Here is an 11,104-nt window from a genome sequence, read left to right as displayed (position 1 = left end):
GGGGTCTGAATACTTTCCGTACCCACTGTATGTATGTGTATATATGAAAATGCGTATTTTTGAATTAAAGAACTTATAGATTTAATATGGGCTGCTTTTGGTGCTTGACACTTTTTTTATTGGTCATTGTGTGTTTTACGAATAAGAGTAAGAGAATAAGACTACAAGGTTAAGAAGCTTACATTTTACTTAAATGTCAAATGTTATTTCTCTATTTTGCAATAAAAGACAGCTTCCATTATTGATCACGTTTCAGGTAGATTGCATGTTTTCTTGCGCGGCTGGATGTTGGACTCATGAAAAATAATCACGTAGTTTGTATTTGCCAAAACTGATTTACTGAAGTCAAAACACGGACGGAATTGGCATTAGCGCGAGCACCGCTTAATTGTGAAGCGGGAGCGACCAGCCAGCAGAGGATTCTGCAAAATGGCGGAGTTTAGATTGCGTGACGTCAACCTCCAGAACTCTATATATACTGAGCTAAACTAATGTACTAAAGAGTAACTATGGAAACTAACAAGCAGATGGATGTTGTCCAATGAGTGTCCATGGCAACAAACAAGGGAATAGAGCAGCAGGGAGACATGAGGAGAACAAGGCAACAATAAAGACACAGAGCTACAAACTAAGACAAAAGAAACACAGACAGGGATCGTGACACACCATAACTGTGCTTCCTCTAGTGAAAAAGTTCATCCCCTTTTGTTCTCTTTCATCAGCATCTACCAACATATTTGTTTAGAACTGTTTTGGGCTGTTTTTGCTTGCAAGCCGTGCTTGATCTGTGCATATTTCTCCCCTGATTCAGACGAGACAACTTTTTTAACAGAGAAAGCAAAATTATGGATAGTGGACTTGTATTTTAGCCAGAAGTAACAGTTTGTAGTAGGGATGCTCCGATCAGGATTTTTGCAGCCGATACGTATGCTGCGTTCAAGTCCTCCTGGGACGTTCGTACTTACAAATTGACAAGTCGTAATTACAACGTCAGGTGCGTTCAAGTCAGTTTAGTCGGCGGAAGATGGCGGTGTACCTTCTTTTAATAAATTACAAGAAAATACAACAGGGTCTGCATTTTTTTACTTGGATTTCATTAACTAGCTGCATAACAAGAACATGACCAATTTACGTTTATAGGACAACTAAACTATCAATTTAAACAAAAATTTACCATCAACTAAAGACGTTGCATCCATCGATTCTGCTAAGTTTCTCATTGACACGCCCCCAACTCGAAAACTCTGGGCTTAAAGAAAATTTTGAGTTTCCCACACGACTTTGTGGTGGCGTTCATGTGCGTTCAACTCGTAAATACGATCTATCCGACATGGCTTGAACGCACCATGAGTACTGATTTCTTGTCATGGTGATCGGCCAATACCGATGCCGATTCTGATGCTTCAAGCTTTATATAGATGGTTTCATCGGGCGCACACGCCTGGCCCGAAGTTAACTTCCGGTCGGTGTTTGTTTATCAGTCTGGCTATGGCGCCGGCTACAAACGCAGATAAAGTTAAGGTGATGAGTAGACTGAAGTTGGGCTCAGTTGGTTGTGCTGTGGGATGTGTTTCCCATACCTGTATTTATTTGTGGTGCTCGCCACAATATCAAAACTGACCAATTTTCCAAAAGGCTTCGTTGAATAAACATGAGCATGTACTGCACGTTTAAAAATCTAAACGAGGCGCGGGTGTTTTTATATCACTGTATTTCTGAAGGAAATACATTTTAGAAAATTTTCGATGTCATTTTCATTTCATCTTGCATGTTATATGCCTGATAAAGCAGCGTTTGTGAGCTCAGCGCTGCTTTGTGTACAGCTGTTACCGGGGAAACCTCTGTTTCTCCCGCTTTGAAGCACCTCCTGCTGGCAGAGAATGAATTTGCATTTTCAGCAAGTCTGTCTGATTTACGCAGCAAACATATTTTGCCTATCAAAAATAATAAACTCTAGAGGGACTACTTAGCTGCTGTTATTTGAGCGCCAGCTGCAAACACAAATGGATGATGTGCTTACAACAACCACATGACAAGACACATCAAGACCGTCCGGACCCATGAACCGTGACAAGCTGCTGTTATTGATTATAGTTGGAAGTCTACTGGATGTTAAGTTAGGGCCACAAAAGCACGCATGCGCAGTAACGTTTGTTTATGTTATTGCCGTTGAAACCTTCTATAACATATGTAATAATGTTATATAAATAATCACAAAAAGTATTCCTTATACAGTGAACATTTTAATATGGCTTTAAAATGGGGTTTATGCATAACATTATGTATATCAGGATACTTAATACATGACAAAATAAATACTGCAAACAAAATGGAGCATTACATTTACATTTAGTCATTTAGCAGGCACTTTATCCAAAGCGACTTACAAATGAGGACAATAGAAGCAATCAAAACTAACAAAAGAGCAACAATATGTAAGTGCAAATGACAAGTCTCGGTTAACCTAATGCAAGGTATTTATATATATATATATATATATATAATATAATTAGGTTTAGTTTAACATTGTCCAATGTTAGAAAGAGGACAAAATAAATAGAAACTCCAACATGGAGAAGTCTGATGTAACACAAGGTTTAATACTGTCCAATATAAGACTGAAGAGGGCAAAAAGAAATAGAAACATTTAAACTACTGAGAGAACAAAACAGTTCGGTCACGGTTATATCCATGGTCAGGTAATAAAAAAAATGCATTCTGATTATTTGCAGGTGGATAAAATAAATCATAAATGATGCAAATATTAACTACATTTTTTTTAAATAAATTTTTTCATGAGGCAGACGATTGTGTGTGTGTGTTCACCTGATCAGGAAGCTGGAGTGACAGAAACGGTGACATCCAGATAAAGTTTGAAAGGAGTAGGCCTAAAGCCTGTGTTAATGCTATGGAGTAGGCTAATATGGCCAAAGATGATATTTTATTTTATAAATAAATGTTCATTTAAAAGCAGCCCACGAGCAGCATATTATGTTACCGTTACCCCTTACGGCTCCGACGACGTTTTGTTCCGTCCTCCATGCGGTGACAACTCACAAAATACAATTTTTAGCCAAGCAGCGTGGAGAGCCGTTTCAGAAACGTGCAGTGTTCGAACTATACCGTGGACTTTGGGGGAGCCCACTGTTTTTTTTTTGTTTGTTTATTATAATGGGTGGGGGGGTCGTGCGCTTGCATGTGCCTCAAAAGAGGACTTACTATGACAGTTCACACCTTTGCGCCATTAAGCTCCTGAAGCTTCATTAAAGGGGTGAGCTTTCTGTAAGACAACCTTTCCTTAGCCACCATATAGGCGGACCTGAATGATGTTGTGGTCTCCATTAATTTGGAATTCACCTCAATTACTTTATTTGGCAGAATCGCCTTTTGCTTAGTCATTGCCACTTCAATGGCCCTCTTGTGTGCAATGCTGTCCCCGTTTATATAACTTTTTTCGCAACTTGTTCTGAGCAGTGCTGCTTACTTCCCCATTAATCCACTCCTCAGACAAGTGCATGCCAGGTACCTTTTCAGACAGAAGAAGGGTTTTTGCGTCCCTACAAGCGATGCACCCCAAGCTTCCATCCTTAACAAAAAGCCATGTACGTTATATCGGCTCTTCCAGTCTCTCCACTGCTGGCTGTTCCAGTTTAATGGGAGAGAGGAGCAAGAGGCCATCTTCAGCCAGACAGGACTTTATTTCTTCAGCTTCTTCTTGTGTTGTCACCCTGGCAGGAGGTGTGCTAACAGGGCTTGCAGCAGGTGAATCGGTCGTGCTATTAATGTCATCACTACACAATTTCTTAGTAAAACCAAAATTAATTAAACTGCCTTGTTCTTTTTGCCATGGTGGCTATATGATGCTAACAGCAGAATGAATTTCAAGGACTTCGCACGCAGATCAATCTTTGAGTTAACATGTACTAAACATGAATGGAATTTGCACCGCAGCGCCCCCACACCTTGATGCTCATGAGAGCGGCCGCGATCAAGGTTCCCGTGGAGCCATAACGCGCCGCAGACGTGTGCAGTGAGATGCAGATCAGCTCTAACGTCCCTGAATCTGCTGTTAAAAATGAACTATCCATTCATCATATCATCATGCAAAACATAGGCCTACACGACAAATAGCGAATTTTGCATTGTTTCTCGAAACGTCATAGCATTTCCACACTGGCGACGACATGACTGTGGCGCCAAATCATTTATGTCCCCACGCATCATGTACATCGTCATGCATTGTTGTCGTCATCAAATTGCGATCGGTTCGAGAGATCGTTGGGAGTACCGATTGAGTCAAATGTGATTATCCTATACCGATCTCCGGCCGATCGATCGTAGCATCCATAGTTTGTAGTTAAAAATGTCTATATAATAGATTTCAGCCGAATGATCTCTCATTTTGGTGGCACCCATTCATTTCCCTGTTGAAAAAACCAGCATCTGCTGGTTAGGTATTTGAAGCTGGGATGCTGGTTTGAGCTGGTTTAAAGGACCAGCTTAAACCAGCAAAGGACCAGCATAAACCAGCATCCCAGCTTCAAATACCTAACCAGCATATGCTGGTTTTTCCAACAGGGTTGTGAGCAAGTGATGTGATGTTACATTTCTCCAAATCTGGGTAACACTTTATAATAACTTTCATTAATAAATCATTAACAAATATTATGTAATTCTTAACTGATCATTAGTTCATATACACGCATATATTTTCACACATCTAGAAATAATGTGCTTGTTAATGTTTACTAATAAATGTATTAAATATTAGCTAATAATTAACATGAAATGTAAATTAAAATGCTTACAAATGTCATTAAACTTCTAATTCATATGATCAAGCACATCTTGAAAAATTAACAGATGTTATACAATGATTAAAAGCTTTTGTTAATGCACAACACCTTTGCTGCTGTTGAGGTGTGATACGGGTAGGGTTAGGGACAGGTTTGGTGGTATGGGTAGGTTTAAGGTTGGGTAAGGGGTCAACCAGTGTAAAGGGGTCAATTTGAGTACTATAAGGGAACACAATTCAATCGGTTTGCATTGTTTTGATGCCGTGTTTTCTTGAAAATGTGTTTTCCCCCCTCCTGTTGATGTATTACTCAAGGAATATTCTGTTTAATGATACACAATAGTATACTAATTGAGGATGAGGTTGAAAGCGCGCAGGAATATCAAGACCGTATTGTGTTATGGAAAGCTGCATCAGAATTGGGCAAAGAAGGCTGCCATAAGAATCGCAGTGAATGCCAGCAGACTCTAAACTGCGACTCTGTATCTCACATTCATCATACAGCTGTCTTAATGCTGTGATGTCATATGATTTTTTTTCACAGGAGTCAGGTTCAGCAGTTTGGAGACATGTTCATTTACTACAAAGTCCTTCCTTCCAAATCTGTTGTTAAGCAATATAATTGCAGCATCATTGTTACTATCACTCAATGTAAGCCCTGCCACCGCCTTAGCTGCAGCTACATAGCACTCTTCACTTGTGCGGTCACTAGGGCCATACATTTGGAACTAGTCTCAAATCAAAGTACAGAGAACTTCCTTTTAGCATTAAAGATGTTCATTGCAAGGAGGGGACTTTGCAAGGTACTATACTCAGTGCAAAGACCTTCAAACGAGCAGATCAGGATCTGAAGGAGCTTTGGAAGTCAAAGAGCCCGATCTCCAAATTTCCGTCGCTGAAAGAGGAATAACCTGGAAGTACATAGTTGAGCGAGCAGCTTGGTGGGGAGCGGTTTCTGGGAACATCTTGTGAGGTCAACAAAGTTGTGCCTTAAAATAATCTTGGGGAAAGCCTCGTTAAATTGAAGAGTTAACCACCACCTTAACTGAAGTAGAGGCCGTGCTAAATTCAAGACCCCTCACTTATGTTCACAACGAAATGAATGAACCTCAGCCACTCAATCCTGCTAATTTTCTGGTCGGCAATCGACTTACATCTTTGCCACCCAAAACCATTGCATCTAACACTCATCCAACTGCTCAGAGTCGAGAGACTTTGACAAAGATGGAAATACAGTCAGAGGCTGTTGAACTAATTTTGGAATTGTTGGCGCAGGGACTACTTGATGAATTTAAGGTCTACTCACCAATGTGTAAACACCACTGCAGAGGCACTGAAGGTGGGAGAAGTCATCCTCATAGGAGAGGACAAGATGCCACGACAGACGTGGAAGGCAGGAAGGATTGAAGATGTTTTCCTGGGGAGAGATGGATTAAGACGTGCATGTTCTGTGCGCACTTCTTTTGGAACGGTGTTAAGACAGTACAGTTACTGTATCCTTTGGAAATTAATTATAAGTAGTAAAGAGTTGATAGTGATGAACTGTGTTGCAATTTATTAGTTGCAGTTAATTAACACTGAATAATAATAAATATAAAAGTTATAAGAATTTGATTGCTTTAATGTTTGTGATTGTTGTTAACCCTCACAACATATTCAAACGAACTACATTTCCCATGAGCAGCAGCGCGAGAGACGAGGAAGGGAGAAGTATGCTGGGATCGTTGGCCTGCTGCGGAGACAGTATCGCTCCTACTTCGGTGGTGGAGACGTCTACTTAAACGATGAATGGTCTGTTGGGGTCGGGATGGACGAGGAGCGGTGCGCTGGTGAATGCCTCTTTGAGTTGGTTGAAAGCTTCAGTGGCAGATGGTGACCAGGTCAGAGACTTGGGCTTGTTCCTCAGGAGACTGGTGAGAGGGCAGGCGATGAAGCTGTAATTGTTAAATGAATCTCCTGTAGAAATTTGCAAAGCCGAGAAAGCATTGAAGCTCCTTATTGGTTGTGGGGACTGGCCAGTTCTTGATGGCGGCCACCTTCCCCTCGTCCATCTGGATGCCACTGCTGTCAATATGATAGCCAAGAAATGGCACAGAAGTTTGGTGGAAGGAACACTTCTCGGCTTTGAGGCACTGCGGAGGTCCAACTTAGTGAACACAGTGGCTCCGCGGAGGTGTTCTAATGCTGCTGGGACGAGGGTAAGTGGGTATCGGAACTTCAAAGTAATTTTATTTAGAGCTCGGTAATCGATACAAGGCCTCAAGCCTCCATCCTTCTTGGCCACGAAGAAACTCGAAGCAGCAGGGGACGTAGAAGGGCGGATGTAGCGCCTCTTCAATGTACTCCTACATGGCTTTCTGTTTGGGAATTGACAGTGGGTAGATCTTCCCACGGGGCACTGGCTCACCCGGTAGCAGATCTATTGCACAGTCCCATGGCCGGTGCGGAGGCAGCTTGGAGGCCCTCTTGGGGCAGAAGACGTCTCTGAAGGGGGCATAGCAGGATGGAATGTCAACTGACTGCTTCTCTACAGGGCATTCAATGGAGGTGGAGCATACTGGAAGAGTTTTTGGGGTACAACCTGGATGAAGAGGTAGTAGAGGAAAGCAGTCAGGAAAACACTGCTTGCCCCACTTCAGGATCTCGCCTGTTCCCCAGGAGAGGATGGGATTGTGCTGAGTCAGCCATGGGCGCCCTAGGATCACATCAGTGATGGAATCCTCCAGAACCTGGAAATGGAGAGTTTCAACATGTAACTGGCCGACTTGGAATTGGAGAGGGCTGCCACAACAGCGGATGTGCTTGCGACTGAGGGGTTTGCCAGTTACCGACTGAACTTGGTAGATTGTCTTAGTGGTTGTGGTTGAGCTGACGGCAGAGGGCACCAGAGATGAAGTTCCCAGCTGATCCAGAATCAAGGAGGGCATTGACTGGAATGGAAACATCGGAGGCAAAGAGGATTACCATGGTAGACAGTGGTTTCATGTTGACAATTGATGTTTGTATATGACTCACCATGGGCCTCGGGGGTCGGATTGGGCATGCTGTGTTGACATGCCCCATAGCTCCACAATATAAACATGAGCCCTGCGTCAGGTGCCTCTGCCGTTCAGCAAATGATAGTCTGGTACGGTCCACTTGCATGGGGTCGGTGCCTGGTTCTGGAGGGCTGATAGACTCTGGCTGGTGGAAGGTAGGAGTGAAAAGTTGCTGACCCTTTTGGCCTTCCATACAGGACTGCATCCGAGAGGAGACCCTGATGAATCGCTTGAGTCCAATGGAGTCATCTTGAGCAGTGAATGATCAAGGGAGTGAGGTTTATTGACAAGTCAAGGATTAACAAGGTTGAGCTGACGGCAGAGGGCACCAGAGATGAAGTTCCCAGCTGATCCAGAATCAAGGAGGGCATTGACTGGAATGGAAACATCGGAGGCAATGAGGATTACCATGGTAGACAGTGGTTTCAGGTTGACAATTGATGTTTGTATATGACTCACCATGGGCCTCGGGGGTCGGATTGGGCATGCTGTGTTGACATGCCCCATAGCTCCACAATATAAACATGAGCCCTGCGTCAGGTGCCTCTGCCGTTCAGCAAATGATAGTCTGGTACGGTCCACTTGCATGGGGTCGGTGCCTGGTTCTGGAGGGCTGATAGACTCTGGCTGGTGGAAGGTAGGAGTGAAAAGTTGCTGACCCTTTTGGCCTTCCATACAGGACTGCATCCGAGAGGAGACCCTGATGAATCGCTTGAGTCCAATGGAGTCATCTTGAGCAGTGAATGATCAAGGGAGTGAGGTTTATTGACAAGTCAAGGATTAACAGGGCTTATGCGAGAGTTCAAACAGTAGGAAAGGGCAGTCTGCTGGTCCTTGGTCAGACCTGGACAATGTTTTGCTGGAGAACAAAGGACATAGAGCAGCACCAGTCAATGAGAACACTGGATATCAGGCAGCAGCTTGAGAAACCAGGGTTTGATACTTTGAGCTGTAGTGATACCAGTCCAGTCAGATAGGCAGGTCTTGAGAACAGCAGCCAGGAGGGATTCAGGACACAGAACAGGAACAAACACAAGACATAACACGACACACAAGACAAGACCACAAGAGAGAACAAGCAGCAGCAAAATAACACACCGACTACACACTACAACTAGAATGAAAAGAACAAAGAGAAACAAATACAAACTGCAGAGAGCAAATAAAACAGAAAAAAAACAAAAGGCAAATTCTAGGAATCGATAACTAGAATAAAAACTGGGCAAAGACAAAATCAAAATAAAGAAACCAAACTAGAGGCTTGAGAAAACTAGAGCAAACAAAGACAGGAACTAGACTAGAGCAAAATAACAAAAGCAAAGAAACCCTAATAAACTTCAAGAGAAACTAAATGCAAAGCTAGACTGACTAGGAGAGTAAAATATAACACTACTAATACGACAAGTAGACTGCCAAGGCATTATCTTACAAACAATGAACTAATGCAACAAACCAGCAGAGACATGAGGGAAGAGGCACACTATAAAGGAGCAGAACACATGAGGAACAGGTGGACACAATCAAGTTAACGAGGACTAGACTAGTACTAAACAAGGGGGCATGGTAGAGGGAAACAAGGGGGCAGGACGAGAGGAGCACATGACCAACATAAACAAAGACAAAGCCATGTGCTCAGACACAAGACAAACAAGGAAACGTTAAACAAAGACAGAACAGACATGACTGTCAGGGCAGGACCCTGACACAATAAGCTTGTAAATATTGTATAATTTCTGGTAAAATCATTAATAGATATTTAAAATGCATTGAATGTTTAATGACATTTGTAAACATTAACTAATGATCCGTTAATGTTTGTTAATGATTTATTAATGAAGCTTTAAATCATTGTGAACCATCTGTCAAAATCATTTGAATATTTAAAAAAAAAATCCATGATCATATGAATTGAAAGTTTAATTACATTTGTAAGCATTTCAATTTACATAAATAATGATCTGTTAATTTGGTCATGTTTAATAAGTTAATTTGTTAACATTAACAAGCATATTATCTCATATTTTTAGATATGTGAATATATATTAAGTAATGATTAGTTAAATATTATATAATGTTTGTTAATGATTTATTAATGAAAGTGTTACCCAAATCTGTTTTGATAAAGAAACAAACTCATCTACAAATGCCAAAACCAATAAGTAAAAAATATTTTATTGACTATTAGTATTTATTTATTTGATATTTATCTGTGTCATCTCAGATCATTCCTGTGGTGCTAAGTGACTGTTTAACATTACAGTAACAATTTTGGATTTTACTATTAGAGTCAAGCAATGATTTCTGAGCTTATCCTATTATGACTTGCTACTTGCTTTTCTTGTATATTTGCTTTTTCTCCCTTGACAGCTGAAAAGATCAAAGCAAAAAACACGGTTCTGCACACTGACTTATGTAAGATGAAAACACAGATGTTCCTAAGGATGTGCTGAGCACTGGAACATCTCAGTGGTCTAATGAATCTGGGCTGTGGACTCTAGGGGGACACGTACGTGAAGCACGCACAACAACGCTTGGTTGCTTCCATGTGTTTCTTTCGCATTTTCCATATCCGTCAAAAAATTTCTGCTGTGCTTATTTGAGATTTTAACATGGGCAACATAGTAAAAGGTTGGATCCAAAGCAGCTCTTGATTTACAGATAAAGAGCTTCAGTTTTTGCCCCCCAAGCTAGTATCTAAAAAAGTAACCTGTAGCAAATGACATTATAAAGAGAGACAAGGATAAACTGCATTCACCAGCCCAAGGCCAGAGGGGCCTGGAGTGTTTACATAGGTATGCAGCTCAGAACTCCTCATGGTCAATTTGGATCAGCTCTGTTTTTCCTCCTAGTGCAGATGTGTCATCAATGAATCTTACTGATGTGACTGTGAAATGCCCTCTTACAAATCCTGTTCACAATTATGTCACAGTGTTTCACCCTGAAATCTAATCTGTAACCAGATTAAATCAGAATTATACAGGTCCATTCACAGGAGTGACACATTGACAGGTTTACAATTCATAATTGTTGTAGCTTCATCTTGTTGATGACATGCATTTGTAGATTAGTATTTACTTACTAGATCCTGTATTTAATGTAATCATTTTCTTCGTCCTTGCTTATTTTTACGCATAGGATGAGGGCATGTCACACAACCTGTTCATGTTGGCATCTGTAACCTAATTTGGCTATTGTCAAACGACAGATACATTTGTGCCAAATACTGTTTGAGTTTGATAGCATTTGATGCCAACAAAAAAATATTTTTGGA

The sequence above is a fragment of the Sinocyclocheilus grahami genome, unplaced genomic scaffold, assembly GCF_001515645.1.
Source record: "Sinocyclocheilus grahami isolate Dianchi unplaced genomic scaffold, SAMN03320097.WGS_v1.1 scaffold490.1, whole genome shotgun sequence".
NCBI classification, from domain to species: Eukaryota; Metazoa; Chordata; class Actinopteri; order Cypriniformes; family Cyprinidae; genus Sinocyclocheilus; species Sinocyclocheilus grahami.
This window is presented reverse-complemented; position numbering follows the sequence as displayed.